The 20216-nt window shown below is 33.0% G+C and overlaps 1 pseudogene; it reads right to left on the bottom strand.

Annotated features, from left to right (window-relative positions):
• The window catches only part of LOC100466972, a 115033-nt pseudogene that overhangs the window by 35144 nt on the left and 59673 nt on the right, over window positions 1-20216 (bottom strand).

The raw sequence follows: 20216 nt of genomic DNA on the forward strand, positions 1-20216 counted from the left end.
TTTCAAGTAAAAATAATCTTTAAGGAGAAAGGGGCTAGTTTAGCTCACAATCCAAATACACACATGCTTGATAGTTTCTTTGAGATAACCATCATACTTTGATGTGCAAGAGAATAGCTTTATGTGGGCTTCCCATTTCATCACACGGAATATTAATAATATCTACTCAAGGGCATTCTTAAAACAGGTTTTTGTTTGTTTTCCTTTGAGTATATAAGAAGAATACAATGGTTACTGATATTATTTGGTGCCTCTGATATGATTGAAAACAAAATACCAGCATTAGTTTTGCAAAAAGTACAATTCAATACAATGAAAATAATAAATAAGGTCTTATGATTAGAAAAATAGCTTTGATTTTTTTGGACCCCCCAGAAGCCTTTCAGGGATCAGCCAGGAGTTCACAGACCACACTTGAAAACAGCTGTCCAGACTTTACAACTTGCATATTTAACACATTAAATTCAAATATCAATTAAAACAATCACCACATCCCAGATAATTCAAGGACTTTAGCATACTTTAACTCCATTTACCCCCCCTAATGCCTCTTATACTTTTACTAACATGTATCTGAATATGTATTTGTTTACAAAACCTATAAGAGGTTATTACTGCTTTGTACAGAAAATATCGCTTTGGATTTATCCACGTGTTTAGAATTTCCACTGTTCTTTATTTTTGTTATATATTTGTATTTCTATCAGGAATCATTTTTCTTTTGTCTTCAGTACTCCCTTTAGAAGTTCTCAGTGAGCTCCAAAAAATTAATTCCCTTGTCTCATATGTTTGAACACATATTTATTTTTGTCTTTATTTTTATTAGAGTATTTTAATTGGAAGTAGAATTTTAGATTGTCTTTTAGTATTATTGTTATTTTATTATTATTATACTTTAAAGATGTAATTCTATTGTCTTCTGGTTTCTATCATCTTTCAATCCCATCTGGATATTGACCCCCACTGTCCAATGACTTCAGAGAGTTGTTTTGTCTGTTTATTTCTTGTTTGTTAGTTCTGTATTTTATCCAGCTTTATTACTTGTTCCTGGCAGGGCTTTTTTTCTCATACAAGTTACTCCATCATAGCTGGGAATAGAATTTGCTTCTAATTCATTTTTTAATTACAAAGTAAAATAAACAATGGAAGAAATGTTATATCTAATTTTAATTGCATTTAAGTTATTTTAAGTGTTCAGGTACCACAATATTTGTTTGACCTTGACTATTAGAAGACTTGAGGGGAAAATATCAGCTACATTTAATCTGTTCACACATTATTTCCTGTGGTTCTAAGGCAGAAAGCTGAAATTTGTCTTTGTGTCAGACTCTTGTACTTTGGAATGAATCATTTTGATAAACTTTTGGTCATGAATATGTAAGCCAAGTACCTTCGTATTGTGTTGGCAGCGGGCTCAAATGTTTGTTGAGTAAGAAAAATGTCAATTCTTTATAAGAAGTTGGTAAGTGCTTCCAGTATAGTGTGAAAGGTTATACCAGTTTGAACAGTGTGAAATAGGCAGCTCAGCAGAAGGATAATTTGTATAGTAAGAGGAGATCTTTAGCATCCTATGGTAGAAGTCTGTGGAAGGAGCCGGAAGGAAGAAAGGAACTAAATGTGGAGGTTCCTGTGGAGGAAATAGACTAGCACCACAGGGCGAAAAAGAGAAATAGCTAACAAGAACCTCCCAGTGTAAGCGAAAAACAGATGAACTGCAAGGGAGAAGTTGGCTAGACAAATTTTAATACATAGTCCATTTTAGTTTTAATTCCTTAATGACGTTTTCCAGAGGAACTATAGTATTGACCTTTCAAAGTATACCACTCAATGCAGACATTTTAAGTGGCACAGAAAAGCAGAGATTAGCCCACTGCTGTTGCCTGACAGGGGCAGTTCACAGCCAGAGATGAAAAAAAACAAAAAAAAACAAAAACAAAAAAAAAAACAGGAGATGACTGTCTTCCCTAGAGATTCTAGGGATTACTTGAGGAAGGTATTAGACTTGAGTTATTTTATTTCAATACAAAAAGAAAAGAAAACCTCAAAAGGATAGGAAATGTGGATGCACTTAACTTTTAATGTCTACTGAAATAAGGACCAAAATAGAGAACTACATAGAAAAAGTTTCATGGAAGAACATTTTATACTTGAAGAAATCATAGAAAATCCATATGTTTTTAAAGAATACTAAAATATGCAATGCTACACAGTGACTATGCCTAAATTAAACTCGATATTCATTTTTTTTCCTATTTTTAGTATCATGACCAGTGATAGAAAAACAAAGGCTCTTTCTTTGATGGGACGCTGTATCTTTGCAAAAAGTAGTTCATATTGATAAGCAGTTGAGCCTTTAACCCCAAGAGCTGCCTAGAATGAACAGGCCTCTGGTTACAACTTCTAATATCTAAGTTAAGTACATTTTTAGTTATGCTCTTTTCTGTGGAACCACAAAATGGCAAATCTCTAAAATTTGAAAACTTCAAAGCATTGTTGGAAATTGATTTATAGTGTAAAGCTCTATATACTATTAGAAGGAAAGGTAAGTTTCTTTCTCTTTCATTTGTTCTTCTTAAAAATATCCGCAAATGTTAAAGCAATTTTTTTGGCTTGGAAAAATAAAGTGAAGCAAAATAATAGCGTTTTTTTTCATTTGCTCAAAATCCTCTACCACTTTCATACTACTATATGCGTATTATACTAAACCACTGGGGGAAATTTTTCTTTTTAAGCAGCCAACCAACTAGTTGTTTCAATCCTACATATATCTTTTTGTAATGATTTGGCTGTATTTCTTCATAAATGAACTAAAGAAACAGTTTATTGCTTGCTGTAAAACTATTATTTTATTCATTTAAATATTCTAATTTTAAAATGGGGAATTCTACCTCTCTCTCAAGAAACATATATTTGGCATATGTATATAAGTCAGATATGCATGCATTCATCTAGATTTACATATTTATGCACCTATAGTCCATATTAATACAAATAGATATAGATATGACAAATATGACTTCTATAGGTCCCAAATTTCTATAGTTTTATTTTTAGTGCAGAGCACAGTACAATTCAATAAACTTATTAATCAACCATTATAAATGTGTTACTCCGTTGAAGCAGCCATGGCCTTTGTTCCATGTCACTTGTGTTGGCTTAGGCTGACACATAGCTACAAGGCATGACGGATCAAAGTAATTAAAGTTCCACTTATTTACCTTTCTATGTTCAGTGTCAACTCAGCCAGTCTTCCCCCTAAGTTCCTAGTATTTCAATATCTCTAGATGTGTGTGTGTGTTGGGGAGGGGGGCGGTGTGTATGCATGCACACACACCTGCATGTGTATGTACTTGGAAATAATAAAGAAGTATCAGTACTTTTGGTGTATCTATAGAATTTTTCAGCATTGTCATTGAAAGTTTGCATATTATTAAATTCCATCATTATTATGATATTTTTTATAAAAACTTTGACTTACAATGAATTTACATTTCACCCAAGTTTGGGACTGTCTTTGCCTTAGAATGTAAGATGAGAGTCATCAGTAGGTAGATGTTACGTCTGTATATGGAATGATAAATGTTGGGAGAAAGTTTGCATGGTCCTCTGAACAATCCGTCTACATCAAGCCAGATAAATATGAGTCCATCTATGAAAGTTGGTTACATAGTCACTCCTTACAGATTTCTCGGATGAAAACTTAGTTTACAATTTAATTTATATCTCTAACAGCCAGCTTTTCTAATTCAAGAAGGTAAATAAAAGATAATTTGTTTAGATTAAAAACTGAGTTTTCCAAAAGAAGTTTACTGCAATCACACAGTTTCAATTGTATTAACCAAGTTGATGGACTCCAGGCAATCTTTCACATTGCTATTTAATAGTTTCTATTCTCTAGATGATTGCACCTAAAATTTTAGCCATATTTACATTTTAATGGCATAAGCTACACCACATTAACATTTACCATGGGAATCTATTTTATAACACCAATTAATGACCTCCACCCCCACCCCTTGGTTTTACATCTTGGCTTTATCTTGTTTGATCTTGCCCTAATACTTTTACTTAACCATACTAAAATGTGGTGACAAAGCTTTTGAGATATTTGTCCTTACTCAATTTGATGCTATTTGGCAAACATCTCCACAATTTTTTAATCTTTTTCATTATTTTTTGTTTGCTTGTTCAGTGGCAGCTTAGATAGAAAGGAAGTGTATTTCTAAAATATCTACTAAAAAAACCCCCAAATAATAGCTTATCAATTTATATAACTATTATTTGGAAAGAATAGTAGATTAGCGGAATTGCTACTCTTATAAAGTGTATCAATTAAAGAGTTATACCCTCAACAGAGTCATATTATAATAATACAGCCATTGTTAGCATTTGATTAGTGTCAGGCATTAATTGTTTTTTTGTTGATGGATGGCTTTAGGATAATATATTTGTTCCAAGTCTCCTACATGAAGTATTCTTTTGATCCTGAAAGTTATCTTGTTAGGATCTCCCAGCCTCTGGCATTCATGCTAAAAGCAGCATGTTCATTTAGCTGTGGATGCCACAGAACTTTAAAGCAGCATTTTGTCAACAGGACTCCAAGTCACATCTGATGAATTAATAAGGCAGGATTCTCTTCATAGAGGTACTTTGTCTTTTAAAGTCATTCAAAGATTACCAAATGCATTATTGTGTTGCTTACTATTACAAAGAATTCTCTACAGATTCCCGGTTTTTTGGTTAGGCTGATTTTTCTGGTCCATGAAAGGCAGTTGTAAAAACTATATTTGCCAGACTTTTCATAAACCTGTTTAGTGTAGGGAGAAAAATGGATGATTGATAAATGTTATAATGTGTGTATGTGTCTGTGTCTGTCTGTCTGCACACATATATTTTCTTTTTATTTATATTTGCAAACTGTGGATATAGAAACAAAATTAAAATTTTCACCTGATCTCATCATTTTTCAAAAGATAAAGGACATTTCAATGAAATTTGTGAGATAGACTTAATTTCAGAATAAAAATACGGACTTTCTAAAGTATTGACAATTGGAAAACTTACTCAACAATATATTTTAGAGTTCCTGTATTTTAAAATAAAAAGTCCAATGATACAATATTGACGTGGGTATGAATTTGAAAGTATGTCAGTTTGTATTTGACAAAATAATAATATCACATAAAAGCCTTACCTTTTGCAGATACCTCTTATATAATGTTATATTTTTAAAAAGTCACATTTAAATATTTGCTAAATATGAAAAGCATTGTATATTAAAACTATTCTGGGCATAAAAAATATAAGAAATAACCACACATGTGACTCATAGTAGTGGCTCTTTTGCCTCTCCTCAAGAACTTGTATCTATATTTCTTTTTAAATTCTTTATTACATTGACTAGGACAGTCAGCAGTGTATCAAATAGCTATGTGATAATGAGGATCTCATTTTTCACATCTAGATAAAATTCCTCTGAGATTTTACTAGTGAATATAATGAAGCTCTTAGTTTAAAATAAGTTATCTTTATCACCTAAAGAAGATTTCCATTCTTATTTATAAATTTTTATTAGGAATCGTTGTTGAATTTTATCAAATGTCAGTTCTACATATATTCAAATGTTTTTAGGATTTTAGTCAACGTGTTATAAACCTATTAATAAATTTTCTTATGTTAAATCATCTTCATATCCCTAGGTTTAACTTGGATTGAATGTAATGAGATATTCCTAACATGGGAATCACTTTTCACCATCTTAAGTTTTAAGCGTTTATTAATATTAAAGATTGATCTATAGTATTCTCTTGGATTTTTTAATTTAAGGATTAAGATTATACTAATTCCTTATAATCCACAGGAAAGCTCCCCATCTTTTTACATACTCCTAAAGATGAAAACACACTCCTCTTTCTTTCTCTATTATCTCAATTTTAATCCTGGTAAAATAAAGAACGGAAGATAAAAATGTGTGATAATACAAAGTTAAATCTGACTATAATGAAGAAATTGAGGCCAATTTAGTAAGTTAAAACTTTCCCCTGTTGCACTTACATCAGCAACTAATACTCACTACTGGTAGTCTTGATTGCTTTACAGTGTTGGTTGCTATGAAATAAGGAGCCACATCAATACATAACATGAGAAACCAATCTGAGAAATAGTCCTAGATGACTTTCTTATTGACACTCATTGTATCCTGGGAGCACACCAATTCTTCCAAATATCCATGTATATTTATTAGTAGCATAAAATTCTGTGCAGCCATTTGCATTTTCCATTTTAAAAAATATAACATCCTATACAGAATTTATATTCTTTCTGCTAATGTGCACCAATATATTATATCTGCTAAATTTTAATACCTTTGGGGGGGTTAAATCTGCTTAAACATAACCAAACCATTGTTTCTTAACCTTTCTTTTTATCACCAACAACATTGAGTATCTGATGCAAGTTCTTCACCTTTCGATAGGAAAAATGAATGTAAACCTAAAACTGCACATTAAATGCTAAGGCTTTTATCAGTACATTATAACTCATTGAGGAGCCCCAAGTTAAATATATGTGACCTCAGAATCATTAACTACATAGGTGGTCTTCGGATATTTTGGCTTTCAATAGGATCAAATGAGAATAGAATTTAAAGTTTCATCCCAAAAACATTTTTTATGCCATAGATCATTAATAGTGTAGCTTTTATGTCAAGTATATGAAAAAATTGTCACAGAAAGTGGCATACTTTCTGCAAGTAATATCTTTTTGATCTTAGAGAACAGTGAAAGTTCTCCTGGAATTGTAAAAATGAAAATAACCGTATCTTTTTTTCTACTGTGTGATTCTATGCCCCACCTAATCTCCAAAGTATGCATGCCTTTTATATGAATATGTGCATGAATGTATGTATTTCTTTATCATACTCCATGTACTTTAACAACTAATTTGAAGTCACATTAAAGCTAGCCATGTGAAGGAGTATCGTCTATATTTAATTTGTCCTCTTTTTTACTCTAGAAAAATGTTGAGGTTCTACAAATATGATAGATTTTATTTTTACTAGTTTCTAAATTTAGGCATCAAAATTTTTGTTATGTATATAATTTATGCCCATATCTTCCATAAAATAACAAATTGCATTCTACTTCTAAGTGTGGTTAACTATCTATACATATATCTCATTTTCAGTGCTCTGTTTTAAACTCCCAGAAAAGAAAGCATGCATTTTTTATTTGTTTTCTATGTGATGAGAAATATAATCCCTTTGAATTATCACCCCACATTTGTTCTCTTACAGATACATGCATACACACTCACACATACACACACACACACAGCTTCTGTAAATTCTGACATTTCTACGGTATTTTTTTAATTACAGTTTTTGGCAGGTGCATGTGAATAAACGTGCTGAATGCTGCAGAGTATTGCTGAAGTTAAAGGAAGACAACCGTTTTAGATCTGGAGACTGAAAGTACCAGAAAAGTATTCATACTTGCCTCGAATCTACATAAATTTGAGTTTGGAGCACTTCATGCTTCACCATGGGATTGGGAAACAGAGAATTTGAAACAATCTGATGACTTGTAGGTTATGAAGGAGATATGTTTAATCTTAACATAATTTTAGATATAAGATATCAGTTTTGGGGTGTGGACATTTGGTTCTGTGCTACCACTTGCTGTTTCTTACAACACAAACCTTTTGCACATACAGAAGTTCAATAAGTAAAGCCATTTAAATCAATAGGTTTAAAGTTAGAAATATATGTAATAAAAGATAGTCTGCAAGAAGTATCTGGGTAAGTCATTTTTTTTCCAATATGTTTACCAAAATCATTTGTACATTTCAAAGAATTCTGTTTTTTCCATTATTAACTGGTATATAAACTCAACTTTTCATCATATTTTGAATGCAATTGTGAAGCATTTGTATAAAAATGTTATTTAAGTTTCTGATACTTTTATGTTTCTCCTTTCCGTGTATTTTTAGGAGATAAGGTCTTCTGATGTGCATGGACAGTTGGTAATTTGCTTCTTTAAAATGATGACCAATTGACTAATTGGAGTCTCAATGTTTTGCTTGTGTTACAATGCTGCCCAAATTTCTGCATGCTTCAAAATAAAGGTCTCTATTTGGAAAATTGATTTATATAAATGAACTTGTGAAATCTGACATTGTTGTGTATATGCACAAATAACATATTAATTGCCAGATTTTTTTCTGGTTTCATGTAGAAACAAATTCAATATTATATATAAATCCAATATATATTTAACATAGACTCCAATATGCCAGGCACTCTTATATACTTCTAACATATGTCACTCAGTATTCACATCATGAAAAAAGAATATTTCTTAAACTAATTTTCCATCTCAAGGATGTCAAAACTATAAAAGGATAATGTTAACAAATTTATACGTAACACCACTAAGTGTAAATGTGCAGGTAGCATTGTGAGCCATCTGGAACTCCCAATGGATGGCTATATACCCTCCTTCACACAAACACACAGACACTCCTTCTCTCTATGGGAAACAGAAAACATCTGTTTGATTTTTTGAAAGGCTGCCAAGTATGCATTAGAGCAGGTAGCATCAGGTTAAACTGTGTAACCAAAACAAGCACTAATCGCATTTAGCATATACACACTTTTTAATGACCATAATGTTTCATGTCAAAGGAACTTTAAAATATTGTTTTTGAAACATTAGAATTACATGCAATTGGAACAGCTTTAGAAGAGAATATACTGATAAGAGAAACTACATTGAAATATTCAGAAAGTTTTAACTAGTAATTACAACTTTAATTAGATTATCTGGATTTTATATTTTTATTCCCCTTGTTTTTTCTTTGCTGTTAAACATCTAGTCTCTCAAACTTTTTTTTTTTTTTAGATCATACTGGAATAAACTTTGTGCCAATATATTATTAACCCCTTTCTTCCATTTATTCGGGCAGTTAGTAAAGAAGATAAATTTAGAAATCAATGGCACTGTTTCTTCAAGTCTAATGACTATAAATGGTATTGTATGACTCAAATAATTATTGTCAAGGAAAACTATGTAATTTAAAATGTTACAAAGAAAATTAATATGCCAGAATACTTATTAGAGTGCCCAAACGTGCAGATACAAACTTATCTGTAAAAAGTAGATTCATTAGAGGACTACATCAATATTACAAATAAAAGAGTTTCTAATTATTTTATGTACAGTTTAAACAGTTTTCTTAATAAGTTTTCTGAGACCTGTACTTTTATGTTTATATCTGTGGTTGAATCAGAATAAGAAGTTTGGAATATTTGAACTTTTCTTTCTTTTCACTTCAGTAAACATCCAATTACAACATTGTGTTTATCTATTATCATCTTGAAAAGCCATAAAATATTCTATGAACAGTTCTTATATTTTTTACTACATACGATATGTTTATTTTAGTATAATTCAACCTTTTAGAAACTCAGTATTAGTCAAAGGTGGTCTGCCATATTCTGCCATATCTTCCTTCATGTTTCTACACTTAAAGGTATTTTCTATCAATGATAATTCAAATATACTAAATTAAATATATTATATATTAAAATATATTTCCTAAACAAAGGCATTTTCTTTCACAGTCTTTAGTATGTTTGGAGGTGCCCCTAGCATGGCAGTTTGAGGAGCTACACAGATTTCTCCCTAGTAAGACAACCATAACCAGTGAAAATTATATAAAAATATAAAAACGCATTTAAAGTCTCTGGAAACTGTCCTATTGTCATACAGGAAATGAAGAAACATTGATTGAAGATAAGCTCCTAAATATCTGTAAGAATAAGAGTCTGGGATTTAAGCCATTGAGCTTCTCCCATTCCCTCCTCGTTTTCTCTACTCACTGCGATGAAAGCTCTACTCATGGTAGATCCAGCCAATACAGGACACCCTCTCGGTCCATCCCAGTGTAGGGCTGAGGCATGTCCCTGGGAGCAGCAGGCCAGGGGATGGAAAGCAAGGCGTGCACCTGTAGAGCCTTGCTAACCTCTCCCTGAGTCTGGTGGCCCTTGGCATTCTGTGGCTTGTGGAGGCATGCCTCCAGTCTCTGCCTCCACTTTCACATGACTTTTCTACTCTTTCTGTGTCCCTTTGTCTTATAAAATCTTTGAATTTAGGATCCATGCTAAATCTGGAATGATTTCATCGCTGGGTCTTTAACTACTTACAACTGCAAAAATTCTATTTCCAAATACAGTCACATTCTGAAGTTCCTGATGGACAGAAGTATTTGGGGAAGCGGTTCAATCCACTACATGCATGAAAATCTAAGTAGTGGAATTTGCAGAAGTCAGAAACACTATTGTGACTCCTTTTCCATGATATACTGACTATGGGATTTGGGGCAAAATACTTAAAACAGTGAACTTCAGAAACCTTACTGGGGGTTAAAAAATGGTGATAATGATTCCTATCTCAGAAAGTAATATGAGGATTAAAAATTATGCGTATAAAAATGCTTTCATGTGCTAACTTAGAAATAAGAAATATTTGATAAATGAGAATTTAAGACAATCGCTTGTCAAAAGCAAAATTTTAATGATAGCATGTGGATCAAGTCTTTGAATTCAAGTGTCCTTGACTCAAAAAACTCTTGTCCACAGATTTTGTGATTTTATTCTACTGGTACATGTGGAATTGCATTAAAATGTAAAGTTGTACTAGGGGACTGTTCAGATGAGATCTTTTTAAGTAAAGTATGTTTATATTAATATTAGTTATGGTTTGTGGTTATTCCATTTAGGATAAGTTGCTAATGGCCTCTGATTCAACTTTTGCATAAACAGGGCAAAGCTCTTATCATATGTAGCCCAATTGGAGGCCATCCAGAACCACAAAACATGAATGATTGCAAAGAATCTCTTACAAGGAAAGTATACAGTCAAATACTGATTAAAAATAGTAATCAAAACAAAAACACAATTTTATAAAATGGGAATCTGTATTATCCTATACTATTATTAAATTAGAAAATTTTAAAAATATGTTTGTTCAGAGGTCCACAATTAAGTCAATGGAACTACATAGTAAATAGTTGTTCAAGAAAATTGAATTCAACTAATAATTGGGGACATTTATGGTATTTCACTGATACTCTTCTGAATACTCATATTTTACAATTTTACTAATCAAACGACTTCACAATTTCCTTTGCTCTTTTACTCTTCATATTCTCATTTTTAAAAAACATATTTCTTGAATTTTAAGATTAAGTAAAAGAGACTTTAATATTTTGCTTTTTCACACATTGAAATATATAATATGACTGTTCAAATGAACTAAATCAACATGTATCAACATGAATAAGATTCAGAAAATTAAGTTGAAGGACACAAACAAGTTGTGAAAGGAATTATTACACATATTTAACAAGAAAACGGCAATGCTACATATTCTTTATACTTACAAAACTTGTGTATTAAAAGCATGAAACAGACGGGGCATACCAAAGTCACAGTCATAATTACCTCTGAGGAGGTCAGGCAGAGAAAGGACTGGGGGTGTATGAAACTTTAGCTGTTAATATTTTATTTGACACAGAGATTGAGAGAAATTTGAAGCATATATGGCAAAATATTAACTCACTTATGTGGTGGAATTTTCTGTATATTTTATATATACAATCATTTTTAGTGTGACATAGATACAGCCGTCAAATCAAGCTGGCAGAGTTCCTGTCTAATGAAAACAAACAAGCAAAAGCATAACTAAAATAAAATGTGTAATGGGGCCAACCAAAACCAAAAACATTTCTTCTTGTGTTAAATGATTATAAATCATACAGCCAAATTCTTCTCTGCATTTTTAGAATAAGAAAAAAATGCCACTAATTTTCATACAGGCATTCTTCGTTTCATCGTGCTTCGCTTCATTGCACTTCCAGATACCCATTGTTTACAAATAGAAGGCTTGTGGCAACCTTGTATCAAATGAGTCGACAGGTGACTGTTTTCCAACAGCATTGGTTCATTTCATATCTCTGTGTCACATTTGGTAATTCTTACAACATTTCAAACTTCTCCATTATTGTTGTGATGGTGATCTGTCACCAGTGATTTTTAGTGCTACTATTATAATTGTGTCGAGGCATCATGAACCACATGCATTTAAGACAGCAAATTTAATAGATAAACATTGCTGCTTGTGTTCTGACTGATCCACGGACTAGACATTCCCCATCTCCCTCCCTTCCTCAGGCCTCCCCATTTCCTGAGACACAACAATATTGAAATTGGCTAATGAATAACCCACAATGGCCTCTACCTGTTCAAGTGAAAGGAAGAGTCAACTGAGGCAGCAAACTTCATTATTTTATTTTAAGCAATTGCCACCACCACCTGCTCACTCAGCAGCCATCAGTACGGAGGTAGTCCTCTTCAACAGTAAAAACACTGACTCCCTGAAAGTTCAGATGATGAATAATGTTTTTTAGCAATAAAATATCTTTAAATTAAAGTATGCAACTTCTTTAGGTTTGATGCTATGGCAAACTTAATAAACTACAGTACAGTGTAAACATAACTTCTGTATGCGCTGGGGAACCAAAGAATTCATTTGACTTGCTTTATTACTGTGACCTGGAGCCAAATCTGAAATTTTTCTGAGCTAGCCTGTCATCCTTTTGTTCCTTCTTCCTTCTCTTTCCCCAGCCATGTGGTCTTCCTCTTACTTTGAGCACAAGCTGACCTAGGACAAGCCAAGCCACCAGCACCACGGATGTCAGGCAGCTCCCTAACTCAGGTGAGCTACAGCGCAGCCTCCGAAGTTGGTGTGGTGAGTAGACTGATCTCCTCCACGGACTTCCACCGTGCGCGAGTGCGTGTTCACACAAAGCCTCCCGCAGAAATTCATCTGTGCACACGAGGCTACCTTAGAATGAAAAATTTTTAGTCTTTGTGAAAAAGGTGAAGGGAAGCTGAGCCAAATGGAAAAGTGAAGAGGTTTTCCCACTGTGGGACTCGAGAAGAGTTATGGACTGATGTTTGTGTCCACCCAAAATCTGCATGTTAAAACCCTTCCCACCAATTTACGATATCAGTAAGTGGGGTCTTTGGAGGTAATTAGGATTTGATAAAATCATGAAGATGGAGCCTTATAGGAGTCCAAGAGTTTGCTTCCTGTCTCTGCTTCTCTGATCTGTGAGGACCCGAGAAGACAGCACTCCTCAGCCTGGAAGACGGCTCACACCAGAGCCCAACCGTGCGGTACCTTGACTTGGACTTCCATACTCCAAAACTGTGAAAAATACATTTCTGTTGCTCACAAACTTTTGTATTTTGTTAGTGTGGCCCAGGCTGAGACAGGAAGTATGGAAAATATAACTCTAAGTAAAATGTCTAAATAGTAATTTCAAACAATTTCAATCAAATGTCTCTCATTTTTGCATAGAAATAAATTAAAGAATAAAGTTTATAATCTTCTAAATCCACTTAGCCATGGAGAATCATGTTTGGAGAAGAAATGATGAAAGGAAGGTAGATTATAGAAATCCTATTTCTTTAAATAATAGAATAGTAAATTTAACTATTAAATAAGTAAGTTGAAATGTTAAAATATGTTACTAACTATAGTAGAAGGTGTAAGATCCATCTTCTGGTGCAGAATTTGGGTGGCAAAGCTAATAGCAGCCTGTGTGCATTCACTTAAGCAATCACCCTACAACTGGGAAGCTAAATCCTAACTGCTGGGAACATAAGTCTGAATTATAACTTAATGAATGAAACAGACAAGGTTATTTGCAACTTGCGGATCTTCACTGTTAGTTTAGTGTTAACAAAGAAGAATTTGATCAAATTTAGGATATCAGATTTATTTTACACTACCTATTTAGAAATAATTGCCTGTATCTTTTTTGGTACATTGATCCTATGGAGAAAGAGGTGCCCATATTTTTTCTTTAGCTGCTCGACTGCAGCTAATATTACATATGTGTATATGTGTATAGTGTTATATTTATAACGATATATATATATATTTAGTTTATATACATACATAGTGTTATATTCATAATGATACATATAGTGACATACAGTTCGTTGGGTTCCACCTATCTTGGATGACAAATTTGCTTTTGTAATTTACTATCTGATTCAGAATGATAATTATTTTTAAAAACTTTGTTTGATTAGTATTTGAGTTAAGGCTCTAATCTTATTGAGTGGTTTTATACTGAAAAAAGAAAGTATGACTAATAATCGTAGTAAACCTAAGGACGTTTAGAGACTAATCACAATACCTGACTTAGAATGATGTAGGATTAATTAATTTCCACATTTTCTATGACTGCAAAAAGCTAACCTCATCCTAAATGAGAGGGAAGAAAAGTGAGGGAAAGCACAGTGTATAGCTTGGCCACTTTGGATCCTTGGGGAAATTTACTGAGCTAATGAAAATGTTTACTAAGCCAGCTCTAATTTCCTTCAGAATTGCTTTTAAAGATGTTTTCTTGAACTACTGCCTATCAAACTTAACATTTTGGAAAAACATTTTAAGGCTATTTTCTGAGGATTTTTACCCCATCCCCCATCATGTTTTCTATGAGTTTTAGCAAACACCATAACATACAATACAAAATATGCCTAATAAGCCTGTAATTTCTAGATCACTGTGATTTTTGTAGTATTTCTCTTTTCTTGCCTTTTTTGGAAGAATCTTTAACAGCACACATACATATGATTTGACAGTCATTTCAATGGATTTTAACCTTTTAAGTTATAGTCTAGGGCATCCGGGTGACAAATGAATTTAAATTTTATATTGCTTTCTGTTCAGGATCAATAAATTAACTTTAGAAGTGACACCTGGCTATATGAACCAATAAATCGTGTTTTAGCATTATAATTCTACCACTGAAGGGCATTGAGACAAGTAAACATGACATAAAAGAACTGGATGCACCTGTGCACATTATTAAGCCTGGGACTACTTCCCCTTTACCGCCACATTCTTTCTCTCAGAGTTCTTCAAACGTATCAACTATTTCCATTTTTAGACCTTTTATATTTGCTCTTCCCTCTGCTCAGAATACTCTTCCCATGGCTCAATATTAGTGTTGATCCGTCACTTCATATAGCCACCTCCATCAACATTTAGATCTCCCTTAAAATGTCACTTCTGAGACGACTACCATGACCACGTGTCACTTGTCACTGTCTGAAATTTTTTCTTCATGGACTTCTTGTAATCCTTTCCTTCCTTTCGTTTGTTCCTTCCTTCCTTCCTCTGCTCCATCCAACTATAATAAGCTTAGCAAAAACAAGGATCCCGCTCCTTCCTCTCTACTTCCTTTCTAGTAACTACACAATGCTAGGTAGGCACGTACCAGGAGCCCAATAAATGTTGTTGATTACTGGAATAACTTTTAAATAAGAATATATTGCAATATTGAATGAACTTAAACATCACCTCTTTGCTTACACATAACACTTTTTTTCAGTTTGCTTGTATATTTCTCTTATATATAAATGTAAATTTAAGCAGGCGTTTAGAGCCAACAAGTAATGTTATAGAGATTCTACTGTATGTTATCTACATTACAGTCATAGAAACAAAAGACCAGATAGTACATTACATTTTCTTTAAAATTATACCAGCTAAAATCAAATATGAGACTAGAACTATGCTCTTTATCAGTCCTTTGTTGTTTTCATAAAACATGCTGAAATTTAGCTTAAAAGCTAAATGAATCCTTCAGCCTGTTTTGAAAAAAAGAAAAGTCAAATAGTAAAAATGACATTGGATTTAAAAGAACTGACTTTCTTTCTCCGCTGCATTTCTAACTAGTGGTATAATCCCATGATATTTAACAATTCTGAGATTCACATGCTGTAAATGGAAATCATAGCATGGGTTTGAGGCTTAAGAAAATATATTCCAAGTGCCTGATAGAGTCCCTGATAATTAATAGCCTCTCAATATACGGTATTTTGCAGTCATCACGTTAACTAGTGAGATAATCTGCATGGTTCTCATGATTCTAGCTGATTGGCATCAAGAATTGCAACACTGTCTTTCCCAATCTTTTCTCTATTACAGAACTGGGAACATTACCCATCACTGCCTCAGGTTATGCCATTTGAACACTCATTGTTACCTCCATGGCTTCATTATAGCCCCATGAAGTCCTTAAATTAAATAGAAGTAGAAGGTATAAAGATTATTGTTCATTAATTACTTCAATTCTTGTTTATTAGCACTTTGTTTTTGCCTCATTACATTTCAATCAAAGCTTCAACTGATGGGAAGAAAAGGTACTGATTCAACTTCTATGAGAAACTGGAGGCTACCTGACCAAAGTCTCCCTGATTGCCTGGAAAAGGATTCAGAGAGTCAGGAGAAAGAATACTCCCGCTTTCTCGAAGAGAAGTTGGCAGGGCTTGTATTGTTAGTTCTTCCTCAATACTCTCGACCTTTAAACCCCCATTAAATGCTGTTAAGTATTGAGTAAAACCTAAATCTTTTATGGAAAGAGTTATGAGAACATCATCACTTGATAAATTGCTTCCTAATTGTGCAATACTACTATTGTCTCTTTGTTGGACCAGGGAAATATATGGCTGAAAGGGACATGAATTAACATAAAGTGCAGAACTAGTGCATCTAAAAGATGTGATATTTAATATGATCTTCCGAATGACAACATGAAGCAAGTATTCTTACATTGTATACAAATACCTAGAATAAAAGAGGTTTTCATTTTTTTTTTGCTAAGATCCAGTATATTCATGACCTTCTTCCTCTTCAATGCCCATAGCTCTTTTTTGCCTATATCGACATGTCTGGATGTTCACAATGGCAAGATACACGGTGGCCTGTAATTGCCATTAGCTGGTAAAGCACCGAATTCAATTCAAATTCTCTGAATTCAAGGCTCATGGGGTAAGAGTAGTTTTAAGCTGGGAAAGGAAAGGAACAACCAAGCATTGTAGGTAATGATTTAGTGCAATTTACTTGGAAAGGATTTAATTAATGATAGCAGTGGTATAATTTTGCTTTTCGGATATTTAGTGTGTGGACTTTGAAGTCCCCCAGCTGCCCCCAAAGCCCAACATCCAGCTGCTGGGCTGCAGCCAGGCAGCATTCAAAGACCACTGCTTCAATTAGCTCCCCCCTACTTAGAACAGGTACTTATTGCCAGTAGTGATAAGTTAATCAACTAATGAGTCGATTAAAGAAGTAATTAAAGTGTAAAACAGCAGGAAGGGACTTGCTTTTAAAAGATGCTGTAATACTTAAGGTTAAGTCAAATAGGCTTATATTACATCAGGTCTGTCTAAAATAAAATCTTCATGTGGCTCTTCTAGCTGGTGAATTCTGCTGAATTAGTTAACGTCATCTGCAGGGCTATTTACTGCTGCCATAGAATCAGGGGGAAATTTACTTGTTTTTTAAAAATTCTCTGTAAGGGCCATTCTGTGTTAGGAACTAAAAGGTATACAGGGGAAAATAGATTTAAAGTGACCATTGTTTTAATAATTGTGCCACGATTACATGGATTAATTGTACATTCAACCCACTTTCCTTATAACAGCACTGTGCAGAAGAATAAATGCACGCAAACTATATTTTGACAATATCTGCATGTTCTTTGAATGATTCTTAAGTTTGATGTTTATTACATCTCTCAGGCAATTCTTTTATTTGAACACTACTTTGAAATTATAATGGAAATCAATGGAACTGTATGATTAAAGGCACAAGGACTCAATACGATGCACATTTTTCTAGAATGTATATTTGTGGTCACATTGCTCAACATAGTACGTTACTACTTAGAGGCTGGATATGTTCTTATGCTAGTTCCAAAAATGTTTTAGACCACGTGAAATTAGTCCCGTATTAGGAGAATCTTTTATTTTATGTCTTTATTAATTCCTGTAAACACAGCAATTTGATATTATTATCCCACTTTTCAGATTAAGAAATCTGGGGTAAAAGGTAATCATGAATCTTGCTCAGGTTAACGGAATTTTCAACAGGCTTAGCAAAAGTCCATAGACTCATCTCAAGTTATTTGTATAAACACTAGATTTTGGTGTCAGCCAAACCCTGAAAATGTCACTGTGAGGAAATTCTCACTTTTAAAAATATTTTTAATACCTTGTAGTAAAGGATAACAGTAATGAGGCAGAGAATCTGCTCACTCCTTTCTGTCTGGGTAGAATAGAGGTACAAGTGTGCTTGAAGTTCCTTTACTGTTTCATGTTATTTTATTAAGCCTGGTAGAGTATGTTAAGATTCTAGTCTCTTTTCTTGAGATCAATATTTAATCTGTATTACATCTAGCTGTCATAGTGATTTCCTCTTGGGATTATCTCTCTTCCCGACTATGACACAACAGTTATTTCTATTTGTAAGTCATGTTAATACTCAAGTGATATTATATATTATATAATAATATATATTATATCATAATATATAATATTATATAATATATATTATGATATAATATATAAAATTATATATATATATATTTATATATATATAAATTCCATCCCATCATGGTCCAGAGCATTGACTCTCAAATGTGGTGTGCATTACAATCATTTGGAGTGATTGTTGAAGCAGATTCCTGGGCTTACCTCCAGGGTTTCAGAGTTAGTAGGCTTAGAACGGGGTCCAAGAATTTGCCTTATTTCTGTCTTGTTTTTTAAGGTGAGTTTTTTACTTCTTGATTAAACACTGAATATCATTTGTAGCATGATATTTAAAAAAAAAATGAGCACACCTCTTCTTTTCTCAGACCTTTAATGTGAGACACTGAGTCAATCTAATTAGGAATTGATTTGGATTTGTGTTATCTTTCTCCTTCCATACACAAGCGCGCACACACACAGACACACACACAGAGAGAACACATTACCTATATATCATCAGATTGATTAAAGAATAAATATCAAGACAGAGATTAAATAAAGGCAATATGAGTAGATATTTATCTGATATTGAAGATAGGCCAAAATATTATCTAAAGTGAAACATGAAGATAATAGTGTAAAACGAGTGAATCCAAGAGCAGTGAAACAATACAAAACAGTCTAAGATACATGTAAATGTAGTTACAAAAGGAAGAGAGAAAGAGGTAAGGTAGAAAAAAATTTGAAGGAGTCATAAATGAAGATTTTCCAAAATTAATGAAAGAAAATAAGCCATGCATCCAAGAGCTTTAGACAGCACTATGCAAAAAGAATTTTTAAAAAAAGTAACATCATAGTCAAGCAGGCAGAAGGGCAGCTGAAGAAAGTTAGGGGGATAAAAAACATCACAGTCAGAGGAGCAATGATAACAATAAGAGAAAACTTTTAATTAAAATGATGTAAGCCAGAAACCAATGGAATGACATTTTTTTTGAAAGTAAAATACTGAAAGAAAGGAAACTGTCAACTCAGGATTTTATACCCATAAAAAAAATATTATCCTAAAATGAACTCAAATGAAAGACTTTGGCAAATAAACAAAAGCTGAGAGAATGTATTTACAGCAGATCGTACTACAACATACGCTCAAGAATTTTCTTAAGGTGGAAGCATTATAATTTCATGTCAAAATCTGATTTGTACAAAGAAATTAATAGTGGCGGAAGTGGTGAAAAGGAAAGTCAATAGAAGAGACATTAGTTCCTTAGTTTTCAGTGCTTCAGAAAATAATTTATTGTCTAATGCAAAATAGTAATAATTTACTGTAAGGTTCATTAGTTAATTTACTGTAATTAATGAATTAATTTACTATAGAATTAACGTGTGAAAAAATGACAATTTATGGGAGGGCAGAAAAGAAAGTATTTTTCAATGCACTAATGTGAAGTAGTATAACACATTTATATTTATATATTTATGTATATTTCTATATATTCAGTACATATGCCATGTGTAACACAGATATATCTATTCACAATATTAAAATCTACTAAATACTTCCTTTTTTTCTGTTGAGATATTAATTTTCTTTTTTTTATATTAATTTGTTTATTTGAGAGAGAGAGAGGAGAGTGGAGGGAAGAAGCAGAGGGAGAGGAGAGATCTCAAGCAGACTCCACACTGAACGTGGGACAACCCAGAGATCTCGACAACCCAGAGATCACGAGCTGAGCCAAAACAAAGAGTCAGTCACCCAACTGACTGCCCCAACATATTAATTTTCCAAAAGATGTGTGTAAAATTCTTTATCCATATGACATTTTTT

This window comes from Ailuropoda melanoleuca, chromosome 2 (genome assembly GCF_002007445.2).
Source record: "Ailuropoda melanoleuca isolate Jingjing chromosome 2, ASM200744v2, whole genome shotgun sequence".
NCBI lineage: Eukaryota > Metazoa > Chordata > Mammalia > Carnivora > Ursidae > Ailuropoda > Ailuropoda melanoleuca.